The 15,499-nt window shown below is 33.7% G+C and overlaps 1 pseudogene; it reads left to right on the plus strand.

Moving 5' to 3' along the window:
* Positions 1–2,550: 2,550 nt before the first annotated feature.
* LOC149165081 (putative DNA primase large subunit pseudogene) lies at positions 2,551–14,456 on the plus strand (annotated as a pseudogene).
* Positions 14,457–15,499: the final 1,043 nt, after the last annotated feature.

Genomic DNA, 15,499 nt, shown 5'->3' on the forward strand with positions numbered 1-15,499 from the left:
ATCCTTAGAACAACGACACTCCATATATTTGTCAAGGATTCTTACTAAGAAAAAGATAGATGTTCAAAAATGCAAATAAAATGGTTTGATGAATGTCTTCGTAAAGAGATTTATTTGAGCGATTAATTTTCAGTTTGGTTAAGGTTTTGTTAATTTTCATTGATTTTTCTCTTGATTTCAAAAGTCCCTCCAATATAACAAATGTTCTTTAGCCAATATTTTTCTATCATATAATCAACAGACCAAGCTAACATTGAGAAGATTGAAATGTTCAAATAGGTCTTGATGGAATATCCTAATGATCTCATGGGCCTTTTAATTTCCATGCAAGGAAGATAGATATCATTTGTCATGCATGACACGTTCTTTGAAGGCGTTGGACCCGAAAGGACAAACACTATAGCATTTCTCATTACATTACTAATGATGATGATAATATGTTGAATGTTATAATAATCACTAAGGACAATGATAATGTTTATGCTAAATTAAAAATGATTATTTGTTTATGTTTAATTCATGACGATGATTATGTATTTTTAGATATAGATTATAGATTTTAATATATATATATATATATATATATATATATATATATATATATATATATAGATAGATATATATGCATGTCGTTTCCTTGACGTATCGTATGCTAGTTTTTTTGAAAATTTGTCGTATCCATTTCAAACCGTATCTGTATAGTAGTAATATGACTCATGTAAAAATTTACATTTTATGTCTCTATATTTGTGCTAAAATCATGATTTTTTGATTGTTTATTTGTTTGTTTTTTGAAGGTGATATGTATTACCATAAATTCAATCTTTTACATCATAAACATGTCTTTCTGGTCCCTTGACACGGAGACTCAACCATACCCAAAATTGGTCCCTACAGAGGGCCATAAGTGACCGACTATATCTGACATAACTAGACTTAAATATAAAAACATAAAAATGTTGCTCTATCCTATCATGCCCATGAACACTAGAAAGATGAATTTTGTACTCAGTGTAAACAAACATCATAAACTTAGGAAGGAGGACCTGATTTCGATCCATCTTTAGGAATAGGACATGTTGGTGTAGCCTGGGGCCTTGGGGTTAGTGATGGAATCACAAGAGGTATTTTGATCCGTGCCAGCCTCGTGTTGATTTCTTTGATCCTACAATAAAAATGCCATAGGTGGCCATGCATATAATCTAACTTCTATAGTAGATCCCTCCTTACATATTGATTATCTAGGAGTGTCCGACTAAGAAGGAATTCCATTTTCCAATGGAGTTTAATCACTTGCATGTACTCATTCCCTCTACTCCTTGCTTTGTTTGTATCTTGAATCCAACTATCCCACAAAGCCCTCACTTATGTGTCAAAAAGAGACCTTATTTGAGAGGATTCCTCCCTTTCCAATCTCTATAGTTCCTCCTCAACATGGTGAGCCATCTATTCAAGGTAGTCACCTTCAAACACAACAAACCTATTATGAAGTCGTGTTTACCACAATAGGCTCTTCCCTCATGATATGTTGAGCCTCTCCTGTGTCTTCTTCACTGATGTGTCATAGTGAGAAATCCTTCAATCCTCTCGTCATTCCAATGTCCACTATACTTCTCCTTGCACATTCTATCTTTCCATGAAAAAAGAAATCATGTGCTCCTTCGAAGAGAGGATAACCACGTAAAGGAAATGTTGGTTTTAACCCTAACTAAGAAAAAAATAAATTTCTTTCTTTGTAGCCTAGAAAATATTCCCTGCCTCCCACCAATATGCTCCCCCTCACTGTATTTTCTTCCCCCCACCTCTGAGATCGGGTATTTTGCTACATTCCCCCCTCCTAGAGTTGGATCCTAGCAACACTTTCTCTTCCTCCACATAGACCCCCCCTTCCTCATCCATGATTTTCTATGCCTTCAGTTAATAGAAGGACCAATATGAAAGCTCCAGTATAAACCCTGAAAGATAATGTCAAAGCTTACGAAGCATAAATTTCTAATTACTGGTAACCCAAGAGCCAAAGATCAAGGAATATGCCACATAAATCTATGGGGGTTGGAAACGTCACTAGCCTAGACAAATAGCAAGAGAAACAAATGAGAAATACCTAGATAATTTTCGACATTGCAGTAGACCTTCATCACAAACCACCATGACCATTATACTCTAAGATTCATATTAAAATTTGAAGGTTTTGAAGATGCCCACTGGCTGCTTCGCTGATGTTGTAAGGACTTTCAGTCTGACATCCACTTGTCAATTTCATGAACATTTTCTCCCCTTTGTTAGCTGAAAGGATAGACAATCTTCTTCAAATTATATCTGAATTCTTAACTGACCCCCTTTAGGTGTAGGAGAGTTTCACTATTGTACTCCCCCATTCAACTGCACAAGAGTACCATCATCATTTGACTGTTGGCTGCAATATGTGGGAGTGAATCAGATTGTAAAACTTGTACAGCCGTCTGGATGTGGATGACCATTCCCATGGATCAATCCATGAATAATCGATCTTTAATCTAGCAGGTTGGTCTTGTTTGCAACATTTCTCTGATGAGTGATTCTGCTAGCAACAACGGTGACAAGGATGGAGATCAAAACACTAATCTTCCAGATGATCGGTTCTTTGACAATGAGAACATGTCAGTTTGTTTGCAACTTGAGTTTGTTTGAATTTCTATTTGTATGCAACTTCAGTTTGTACACATGTCTATTTATCTGCAACTTTCTCATGGCTTGTTGATTGAATTGGATCAAGAAATCCTGCACTGATGAACTTGATCGACTTAGAATAATCAGGGATATGCAATTTGTTTTCATCTTTGTCATATCCTAATCCATGTCGATTTAGATTACTTTGAATTTCTTCCCATGGCTTGATGATGGGTTTGGAAGAATGTTGAACTGGAACAACTTCAACACCTGAAGTTGGTTGGATGAATGAAGTCAAATGATCAGCTATATCTGAAAAAGGCTTGGAAGCAACACGCTTCTCTTACAACTCAATTCTCTGCAGTTGCGACTCCATTTAAAGGAACTCAATCATTTCATGTGCATGTTTAATATGCACTTGAATGTCAGCAATAGTGGTTTTGCTGATCTGCACCATGTCACTAGCTCATGATAACATTAAATTGTGAAGAATTTGGGACAACTAAATGTGTGTCACCATGTTGCCTTGCTTACTTTGAATTCAGGCTCGCTTGTACTGTTGCTGAAAGCTAATGCCTTAAACACTTGAATTTTATAACTTGGTTGCTTGAACTCTTGATTTCACGCTCGCTTGATGATGATCGCTTGATGTTTGGTTGATTGTTGCACGCTCGCTTGATCTTGTTTTAACAATTAATTGTTTGAATTCACACTTGCTTGCTCTCATGCTCGCTTGCTTTGATTGTTTGAATGATGCTTCCTTGAACTTGCTTGATTGATTACTGACACTTTGTTATTTCTTGAATATACTCACTGAATGTGCGGATTTTAAAAAAGGAAGGGTGTCGAACACTGTTGAAAATCCACCCAAATGACAAATGATAAATTCAATGTTCAAGTAACAACTGACTTGACTTAATGTATGCACCGTAACAAATCAAATGAGGGTGTTGGTTACAACTGCGAATGCACCCAGACAATTCAATTTAATGTGACTTTGATTACAATCCAACTTACAAATTATGATTTACAAGTTACAGTTTTGTATTGAGCTTTTAAAGAAATGTTGCAAGTGGAATTGCCAAAAAATTGCTTTTGAATTGTTGCAAAAGTTGTTGATAGAGATGTCAGATTGATTAAATGTTGATGTCAAAATGTTGTCTTGGCTTGAAATGATTGATTTTTGTAGCATCCTTAACTTGATTTCTTTGATTACATGATGTGAAATTTTCTTGCTTGGAAGATCATCTTATCAAGTTGATGATGTGACACTTTGTACTTATGAACTTAATTGATTATGGGAGCTTCGATTTCAGGAGCTTGATTGATGACCTGTTTTGTTTAAGCATAATAAAGAGAGTGTTTAACAAATTCAACTCAAATCATGCAAGCACATTCATGACATAGAGTGTATCTATGATCCCCTTATTCAATTTTGGGCGGATCTAGGACACGATCACCACAAAGAGATATGTTTTTATTAACCTTCAAGATACATCATCATGACAATGTCTTCAGTGAGGTGTCTCAAGCACAGAATGAGAACTCCTTCACATCAAATTGTCTTCAAAAAACTGACTTAACCATCTAAAAATAAAAATATTCACTTATCTCTCCAAATACAAAAATAAATTTACCTTATCACTCCAAAAACAAAAAATTCACTCGTCATTCCTTATTACCAATCATCCTTCCAAAGGCACTTATTACTCTGCCATCTTATCACCCTAATAAAATGTATAGTTATATATATACCTGCAATAACGTTAAACAACTCTGTTGTTACTATTGAACAGTTTACACCATGGAAGCTAGCTGAAGCTGCTGTTACTACTTGAACTTTGTTTGAAGAAGCAAAGAATTGAACCTGGGTCTTTCAGATTAGACCCCTGCAAAAATACATATATTGTTGTCGAATTTGTTTGCGAGGATCGTCTCAGAGTTCTTAAGGGTCTCGAAGATGCGTTGTCACGTGGTGAAAAATCGAAAGAACTGGAAAGCTTGGTGAGCGAGTTGTGGAGAAAGCACATGCGAACTCCAAATGTAGCTGACATGATCAATACAGATATTATATCCCATTTTGTGTTGCGCTTGGTATACTGCAGAACAGAAGAGCTTCGGAGATGGTTCTTGCAGATGGAGACTACTTTTTCTGTCATCATTTTCATATGGAAGCCCTAGATGCCTAGAGGATGTTCATGGAAGAATGTAAGCTCCCTTACAGAGCAATTACAAATCCAGAGTTTGAGACAATGAAAGATAAGTTGGATCAAGTTGCACGCTCACTTAACCAGCCTCTTCCTAATGCCAAGAGCATATTTTATAAGGTTCCCTTTGAGGAAGTTCCTGAGCTTGTTTCTGGTCGTCAAGTATTCTTGAAAAATGGTCATGCATTTATTCCCATGAGGCAACTTGCAGCCATTGTGGTTGGTTAGTTCAGAAGTCGTTTATCAAAAGAACTTGTTCTAACAAACAGAAAATGGGCTTCAATGATTGCTGAAAAAGAGAATGACCCGTTGACACCTATTGTTGGGACATTGGGTACGTGGTATTTGGGACCTGACTACTTAAAGACAAATGATAATACTGAGATTTCACTGAAGGACATAGACAACTTGGCAAACAACTCCATTCCTCTTTGTATGCACCACAATTATGGGAAGAAAGGGAAGAGAAAGGATTATAGTCCTTATTCTTGTCAAAAAGTAATTATGTCAACACCTGGTGTAGGAGATCACCATGGTTGCCCTTACCGACATTTCAGCGAGGAGAACTTGTGGGCTGCTCTTGGAAAAATGGGAGTTAATGGTATTACTGTTGATGAATTGTTGCAGAAAACTCGTAAATCAAAGGGGGTCAAATCAAACACATTTGCACACGGGAAACAAAATTCACGTAGAAGGAATCTAAATAGTCACACATTATCTTATTTATTCTATTTATGTACGGAGTATAAAATTTTCAAATCTCTTTCATCGCCTTCCTTTGAGTCATTGAAGCCCGTCCACATGTAGATCCAACTTCGACAGTGCACACGTAATTTATTCATGTAGACTCATTTGACACGATTAAAAAACATCAAAGCACACCTACAAAGATGTCAAAGGGTTTTGCCCTCTTTAATTCCAGGCAAGAATCCCTGCCAATTTCCAGTTTTGAACCTCGCCTTTATTCAAGAAAACAACTCTGCTCTGATACCACATGTAGAAACCACTGAGCCATATTAAACACTAACAACAAATTAACACACAATAATCAAAGCAGCAACACACAAAAGACAAATTGGCAGAAAAGGCAAAGAGCCATCATGTGGTCTCTCATGCTCATGTAATTTTCTCTTATTCAAATAATTTAATAATACATTTAAATACATGAGCAAGTGGTCTTAAGATAGTGTGTCTATCTTAGACTCACTTGGTTGAGACATTTTCTCAACTTACACACTAATTTAGGAGAGCTAGTTGGAGAGAATCTCTCATCCAAACTAGAATCCTTGGTTTAAGGAATTCTCATGATTTTATTTATTTAATTGGATTTATTATTGGTTTTTAAGAGAGTGAGGCTAACAGTTTTCTATCAAATATTTAAATATAAAAATTATAATATATAATTTAATTTAATTTTTTAATATATGATAATGATGAATTCTTTTTTATTTCCATGATAAGTTAAAAAAACAGTTATTTTATTCTATTTGTGTGATTTTATGTTATGTAAAATATATATTCTATATAACCTATTTAACGTAAAAGTATATATAAGAAGAGGTAGTTTTATTTTATCTACTTATGTTTGAATTCCTTTTATTTACTTGTGTTTATGAAAAAAGGATGAAGTAAATGAGATGTATGGTAAATTGATGTGGTACAATATTTTAAATGCATGTATAGCAGTGATATGATTGATGTAAAAATCCACATTTTTCTATAGTTATATATGTGCAAAAATCACGATTTTTTTTTGTTTTTGTTTTTCAAGGATTAATGTTATTACCACAAAATATAAAATTTACACCAAAAGACATATGTCATTCCGGTCTTTTGCCAAGGAAACCAGACCATACCTAAAATTGGTCCCTATAGAAGACCATGAGTGATCGACACTATCTAACATAACGAGACTTAAACTCAAAAACATCAAAAAGTTGCTCTATCCTATCATGTCCATGAACACTATAAAGAGGAATTTCATACTTACCATAAACAAATACCATAAACTCAGGGAGCAGGATTGTAGTTCAATCTTTCTTTGGGAATATGATATTCTCGTGTAGCGAGTGAACTTAGGGTTTGTGTTGGAATCCCAATATGTCTTTATATTCTTGCTTACCTGTTAGTGATCGCTTTCAAATTTCAATTGTGATGCATGAGTTGAGCATTCATATGATCCAACATCTATAGTAGATCCCTCCTTGTTTCGTGATCATCCAAGAGTGCCCAACCCCAAAGTAATTCAATTTTCCAATAGAGGTTGAATGCATGCATGTACTCATTCCCTCTACTCTTTGTTTGCACTATATCTCGAATCCAACTTTCCCACTCATTTCTCCCTTTTGCATCAGAAAAAAACTTTCTATGAGAGGATGCTACATGTTATTATGGACTATTAGGCTTTGGATAAGAGCTCTCCTCATTTTTCCATAATATGTGTATATTGTAATTCTAGAGTATAGTCACCTATGAAATATAATCCATTAAAAGGATTGGAGGAGGTGTAAGGTCACACTGGAATTGGTCATTGATGTATCTTAAAAGCATCAAAATCTATGTTTGACATGCATATTGACACATTGCGAATTCTATGTATACAACTTTTAGCTCAAAAACTTATGGAGATTCATGTCAAAATGGGGTTTAAATAGGTATTTTTTGATGTGAGATTGTGAGACTTCATGTCTCATGTATTCATATGACATATATTATTCTATGGGGCCTACTGAAAGTTGATGATCGAATATTTATTTTAGCTTTAGAAATTGATGGAGATGCAACAAGGTTTTATCAACTCAAACCTTTTATTTATTTGAATTGTGCCACTTACACAACCATTTGAAAGATCAAAATGCTTCTTGTGCTCATTTTTGAAAAAAAATAAATAAAATTAAAAATTAAAAATAGAGGCAGAGGTGGGGTTTTGTAGGATTGTTTATGTAGTTGTAGAGGCTAGCAATAGAAGTGTATATTTCTATGACGAAAGCACCAAGTTTCGATATGAGAGATGTTATCCACATCCTTTGCAAGAAAAACCATATACAAAACTTCTAAAATATGATCCCTTAACAAATAAGACTTTTTACTCAATAATCCTTGGTTTTCAAATGGAATTGTGCTTTTATTAAAAGAAGATTACATCCTCATATGTGATACATAGAATAGAGGAGATAACATATGTAATGTGTGTATTATATTAGCATTGATTCATCTTACATGTACATGATTATATTAGACATTATAAAAAATTTATATTCTTCTCTCTTTTTCATGATTAGATGAATACTTCTCTCGCTTCTCAATTATATATGTGTGTGTGTGTGTGTGTGTCTATATATATATATATATATATATATATATATATATATATATATATATATATATATATATATATATATCTACACACACGCACACACACACACACACACACACACACACACACACACACATATATATATATATATAGAGAGAGAGAGAGAGATTGTTTTGGGTTTGAAAACATAATTGGAGAAAACAATTCTTGGGTTCAAATGCATAAATCATTGGGAGGGGAAGCTTGGAAGCATGTAAATCTGCATAGAAAAATTTCTTGTAGGTCCTCACAACATAAATTAATTATGTGGACTTTTAAAAATTAATTAAAAACCACAATCCATATATCTTATGTCAAAGCGATCCACTGAAAGAGAACTGAAACCTTTCCCATGGAAAAGAAAACTCAATTTTCCACATATTTTAATCAAATTAATTAATTTTATATGTAGGATTAGAATCATTTAAATAATGAGATTAAAATTACCATAATAATTCAATTTTGCATGATTTTGTTATCGCAATTCCCATTCAATTGTAGAATGACTAAGGAAACTTAATTGAGTTAAAAATTATGTGTTGTAAACCTCCTTAAATATATGTGTTTATATTTTTTGCTAGAAGAGTTCAACTTCAACTCCTCTTACCTTCTAAGCAAGTATGAAACCATTAGCCCTAAGAACTCCGAAGTCCCATAATGCCATGATTTTTATAATACCTATAGATCGTAAGACCATTAACTAATGATCTTATTAAACACAATGTTGGTAAAGTAATGATTGTTGATGGTGGACTTCATGGTTAATGGTTGCATACTTGTATATAAGGTGGCATATTTTAGTCTAAAATCAGCCACTATCCTTCTTTACCTAAGCCAACTCACAACAAATCACTTTAGGTTGTATAGTTTCTTTACTTCTCTTCTACTCTATGTCAAAATAATCTTTAATTTAAAATCAATTAGTCATTCTTATGATTTGTTTTAATCTTAAAATGATAACAAGATTGAAAAAATAGGGCCCATTGCGCAGTCTTTGTTATCAGATACTGGCTATAATCTTTTTGAACAAGACTTATAATCAAGTACTTTTAATCTTTACAATTAATTTAAATTTGATTATTAACTTCATTACTAGAAAAAATGACATAAAAATAGATTTTAAAATAGAAAATATGTGATAATTATTAATTATAATGAAACAATAAGATTTAATAACTAATTTCACTGTTATGTTCATTTTGTTTTTTTCCTTGAAATTTTCTAAATATAAGGAAAATATTTAAAGGAAAAAATTATTGGTGAAGGGTTAATTTGTTATCAAAGTACCACTCTTGGAGTGCAAAATTTTAAACATAGTGTTATTTGTCATTTAAGAAAATCAATAAAATTCAAACCCTCCCTTCCACTACTCGTCAAGTTGCCCAACCCAAATATTTACCATGAAACAAACAATAAATTTTGACATGTAAAGAGGAATCCAAATTCAAACCCTCCATTCCACTACTAGTGAAGGAGCCCAACCCAAATATTTACCATGAAACAAACCAGAATTCTACCAAAAACCAATGACACTAGTGTTGGAGGTCTCTTGAAATCTGACATAATCAAATCCATTTGTCATGACGCAAAGGCGTGGGGCAAAGGATGGCCACCAAGTCATCTCTCTTAATTGCTTCGTCTATCCCATACTCATTCATTTCCTCCATCAACAACTCGATTGAGATTAAAATTCTTTGAAATACGAAAAATTGATATTTTAGTTATTCATGTGTTTTTAATTCTTAATATTTATATATAAAACACACAACATGATTTTATATACATTTGTCATAATAATGTAATGTTGTAATTTAAGATTAATTGAAATTTTTAACTTGTAACCTTTCGTAATATATTAAAATATAATATCTATAAGATTGCTAAATTTATTTTATTTGTTGTGTTTTTAAAATTCATTGTAATTTTCAACTTTTAGTTTTTATAATAAACACAAAATTCTAAATTTTACCTTAATTTTATTGATATTATAAAAATATATTATACACAACAATATAATATACCTTTCATATATATTATAATTAAATAATATGAATTTATGAAAAACTATTATAATATTACTTTATGCAAAAACGCGTTATTTAATTTAATTTAAATATATTGAAATTTGATGTTTAATGGATATGAACTTCTCTAAATTTACAGTGTAGTGTGGGATATTTAATTTTAAAATTTTAAGTTGTACAATAAAATATAAGTTTATTATAATTTTTAGTTTTTTAATTAAATATATATATATATATATATATATATATATATATTTAAAATGAACTATATATAATAAGAGGTAGTTATATTTTATCTATTATGTTTAAATGACTTGTACTTATGTTTATGAAAATGAGATAATGTAAGTGAGATGTATAGTAAAATTGATGTAGTACAGTGTTTTAAATACATATACTACTCAATGACCCACTACCATCCTAGTTCCCCCTAGTACGCTAAGGCTTTAAAGGGGGGTGTTCAACATGGAAACCCTCGTTGTGGGTCTCTCGTTTAACGGGGAGCTATTTTTTGAAGGTTCAATAGGGGCACAATACCGATCAACGATCCATGTTCATGATGAGGTCCACCTGGTGTATTGGGAGTTAACGAGGGGGGCGAGGTCTAAAACCGCATACTCCCCATGTTTGAAATCACTTGGTCGTGTTTGGTGGTAACACCTTGGAACCTCATTCTTGGTGGTATGATGTGAGGCAGAATCATTTGTGCAGACATCGCAAATCCATTTAAATTACGTGTGGATGCCACATGGCATTAAGTAATTGACCTAACTTCAATTGGCCATAACTTTCAATCCAAGAGTCGGATTGACATGGAATTTATATTTCTCGAAAGCCCTCGACAAGCTAGACGCGATCATGGTATCAAATTTTATTTCTGCAGACTCTGGAAAAGAAGGATTTTTTATTAAGCCATATTCATAAAAAACTTTAGAGGTTGGGTTAAGTCATAGATAACACCTTCAAGAGCTCGAGATAGTATGATGGGTGAGAGGGAGTTTTATAGTTATGTTTATAAATTTTAATAAATGGTGAGTTATAGTATCAATGGCCATGGAAAAGTACATCCATTCATGTTGAGTTGGATTCTATAACCAATGTGATCTTAGTCATATAAGAGATGGAGATGTTTATGGGAGAGGAAGAAAAGTCCTCACACAAATGAAGAAGGATAATTTCAACTCTCTACATCCACAACCTTTTGCAGCATCTTGGAAACCCTTTCATGGGTTTACTAGTCTTTTTCTCCCACTCTTGTGGCTTCCATGACACTGTATTTATATCCCAACCTAGTATAGATTCCACTACACGGTATTTCTCTCCAACCTCATAACTTATAATAGTGGTATGTATTCTTTGCCGAGACGTTTATTTTTCTTCTGCTTTTTCTTTTAGAATCTCAAGATAAAGACAAAAGGAGGATTGTTTCGTCCTTTTTTATTTTGCCTCTTTAGGCATAACTAATTTCAATTTTTTTCGTGACCGTTGGGGTCAATCTTTCATGTTAGCCTCTTAACATATTTTTCAAAGGATTTATTATACCAACATAAATTCTCATTCACTATTATTTTCTTTTTTAGAAAATAAAACAATATTTCATCACATGTCTTTTAATTTTCCTCAACCCAAGAACAAAGAAAAGTCGCATAATAGTATTACATCTGTGAATGCTAGAATCCTTCAATGAGCCTTTGTCCCAACTCTACAAAGACGACATTAGTGAGTTAGTTAATATTCTGTGGAAGAAGTTAATGGAGTTTTATTTTTGTTTACAAAGTGATGAAATTGAGGTTGGAACCCTTCTGGATAGGATTCTTGTGGAGCTCCACAAAGACATTGATGTGATCATGCCGATGATGAATACTTTGGAGGGATATGATTTTCGAGAAAGCGGCACAACCCTTGGATAGAATAGGGAGACCCGAGTTATTTCCAACCAAAATAATGTCTTATATCCCATAAAAAAATCATATACCTCGATTTAGAAAACTAAGTGATTTGCCTCCACTGCCATAGTTTAGAAATGCTTTCTAGGAGTCAGAGAGAGGCAAGGAATCATCTCGTGCGTATGATTTTTGTTATTTCACCCCAGATTAAAACCCAAAAATACAAAATAGAGATTACACATTTGTACAAAACCCTTTGAAAAGACCCATTGAGTCATGGTGATTGTTAGTTCTAAGACGGTATCTGCACGAAAGATAATCTGTATCAATGATCAAATTGCTATAGTTATGGATGCTAATAGAGTTATCTAAAACAAATATTATTTCCGAAGGAAGAAAAAATAAAAATTTTCACAATAGCGGAGGAAACTACAAGCAATACAGGAAGAATAACTCTTAATTCCACACTCTTTCTTTCCAATGTGGTTAGGGAATTCCCTATCCTTGAATCAAACTCTACCATGTTATAATATATTCCATAGAAACTCATGTTGGAACGCAAGAAGCATGGACACAAATATTTTAGCATGATTGATTGATGATGGGAGGAAAGAGAGAGGCGTTTATCTCTAGAAAGAGTTTTACTTATTGGATGTGTACCTTTTTTAATATTTTGTCTTGTAAGTTTGTACAAAAGAAATCCAAATGTTGTAGATGTGGAGAGATTGCTCTACGTGCTCTTAAACTTCCATATGAAATAAACGACTTGTTGTTTTAGAGATAAGGAGATGAAAAATGGGACTTATAGAAAATTACATGCTATATAATAAATGCACAACATTATATATGAAGTTTCCTTTGAAAACATTGTTAGATTGTTGGATTAAATGAAAATTCTTAGCATTTTCAATGATATTGTTAGTGAACATGTTGTTTTCACTTTGAATTTTTTCTCACATTTGTAAAGGAATCACGTTGAGATTAGTCAACGAATGTGTAAGAAGAAACTTTGTTGTAATTCACTACTCTAATTGTTATCTAGCGAAGTATAGATGCTTCAAGAAGAATATTGGACGAAGATGTTGAAAATTGAACCAAGGTGTTGGAGATCCAAACAAATATTCCAAGTGCATGCATGCGTTTAGAAAAACATGAAGTGCAACAAAAACTTGCATGCAAGAAGAATAGTTGGTAAAAAATTTATAAATGCGTGTTGGGTCCATACATGAACATGTAACTGAAGCGAGTTGGTTAAAAATTTATAAATGCGGGTTGGGTCCTTACACAAACACGTAACTGAAGCGAGTTGGAACACATGGGAAGTAACTCAAAGAGAGAGAGAGAGAGAGAGTCTCTTCGACCAAGCTCTATAAATCACCAAAGATTGAGAAAAGAGGCACTAACTTATAAAAGTAACTAGAGACATCCTTAGAGAGGATGATGCATACCTCTCAATGCGGTCGCGTCATTTTGTGTAGTGATTATGTTCAATAGAGTAACCTCGAGGTCTTTTCAAGGTTCATAGTTTATCTCTGTTTTGTTTATTTGGCTTATTAGTTTGAACACACATTGAATTTTTAAACTTTGATATAACATAAAAATTATTTTGTTAAAATTTGTGACCATGAGAAATGATAGGGGAGTGTTGAGATCTAAGATAACCACTCGATAGAGATGTGGAAAATATCGACAAAGAGACCTAGTGTGTGGACGACTTGAGAGAAGGAAGAGAAGGAAGACAATATTCATGTCATATGTATCATAATTTCTTATTGATATTTTGTCACCCTCCATAGCAATATTAAGAATGTAAACATCGTTCCCAAGTATGGCCGACGAGGCGTGCTATAAATGAAAGCAAATATAGCAAGGCGGTTAGTATCCTCCCATTATTCCTTGAATGAATATTGTTTGAGGAATGCTCTGAAACAATTCTTTGTAGGTAGGTGCAGAAAATGCAATATTGATGGACATGTGCTATATCTCGACTTCTCAAAAGATGATAAGTTTGTTCAAAATTCTCCAATGCATTGAGTGAATGTTAGAATCCTTCAGATAGCCTTTGTCCCAACTCTACTAAGACAAAATTAAGGAGTTAGCTCACAATGTGTGGAAGAACATAATGGAGTTTTATTGTGACATTCATAAAGTCATGTGATTGAGGTTGGCATATAATTTCTAAGGAAATGGATCCACTCTTGTAGAGAAGAGGGAGACCCAATTTTTTGCCAATAGAAATAATGATGCAGCCCAGGCTGCTCCCAAGCCGCTTCTACCAGGATCCTCCGATCACCATGCATATAAAAGCTTGTTTCATGGCGTTGTAATCTCATGATTTACAAAACCCATGCTTGGAATTAAATCCAATTCACAACTTAAATACTTCAGACATTCCCATAAGCAATCTCAAAATATATATGGGCTGGACTCAATCAAAGAGTGTGCCTTACCTTTAAACTTCATCTTCTTATTGCAACCAGTGGCTTTTTGGCAAAGTCTTAACAGCGATATCCAATAGGCGAACATACACACAATATATGTATATATATATCTCTACGCTATATCATATAGCGTTACACATCTCGGCCGAAAACATTGCTGGCTACCACGCCTTCAGCCCACCTACGCAACGGAAGTCATATATATATATAGAGCAGTCACGGTTTGTAAATTGAGCACACGCTCAACCGGTTTATAGAACCTTTTTATAACAATACCACCTCCTCAGCAATTTAAACATGCAACAGGCCTATGAGTAATGAACCTTCAAATGCATACAATATATATACTTCCACTTACGCCATCCGCTGTCTATCTTTGGTATGGGCGCAGATATTCAAGGAATAATAGTTGTGTACATTCACCTTAATTAACTGTTGAGACCCGTCATCATCTAACAGTTCATGCGTTCAATCTATATTGCCTCGTCTTGCTTTGATAAGGCGCTGGTTATGGCCGTCCCTTATTCTACACACAGGCTCGTATGTAGATATGGCACCAAATTACCATGGACAACTCGTATATATGTATCAATCGCTCCTACCTTTCGAACTGACGATGTTGTCTGTATACTTTTGTCACAGGTCATATATAATTTCTTTCAATTTCGAAACTTTGTAATTCACACACAGTAATTTCGTGTTGGAAAAATAGCACCATCTGTCCGTTGAGAATCTCAATCTACAATTCAGGAATTCTTAAAAAACCAGAGCCTACGCATAACTGCGACTTTAAGCCAGTATGCATCAAACGAAAGGCAACTATTTCAAGAATCATTCCACAGCATGTGCGCATGAGAAAACAAATAGGAACCATTAGCCACCCATGCAATTTCACATTATATAACATCGATTTCTGCCATCATGCACAGAACCATAT

This window comes from Pinus tabuliformis, chromosome 5_1 (genome assembly GCF_031772625.1).
Source record: "Pinus tabuliformis cultivar Carrire ecotype Pingquan chromosome 5_1, CPIR1, whole genome shotgun sequence".
NCBI lineage: Eukaryota > Viridiplantae > Streptophyta > Pinopsida > Pinales > Pinaceae > Pinus > Pinus tabuliformis.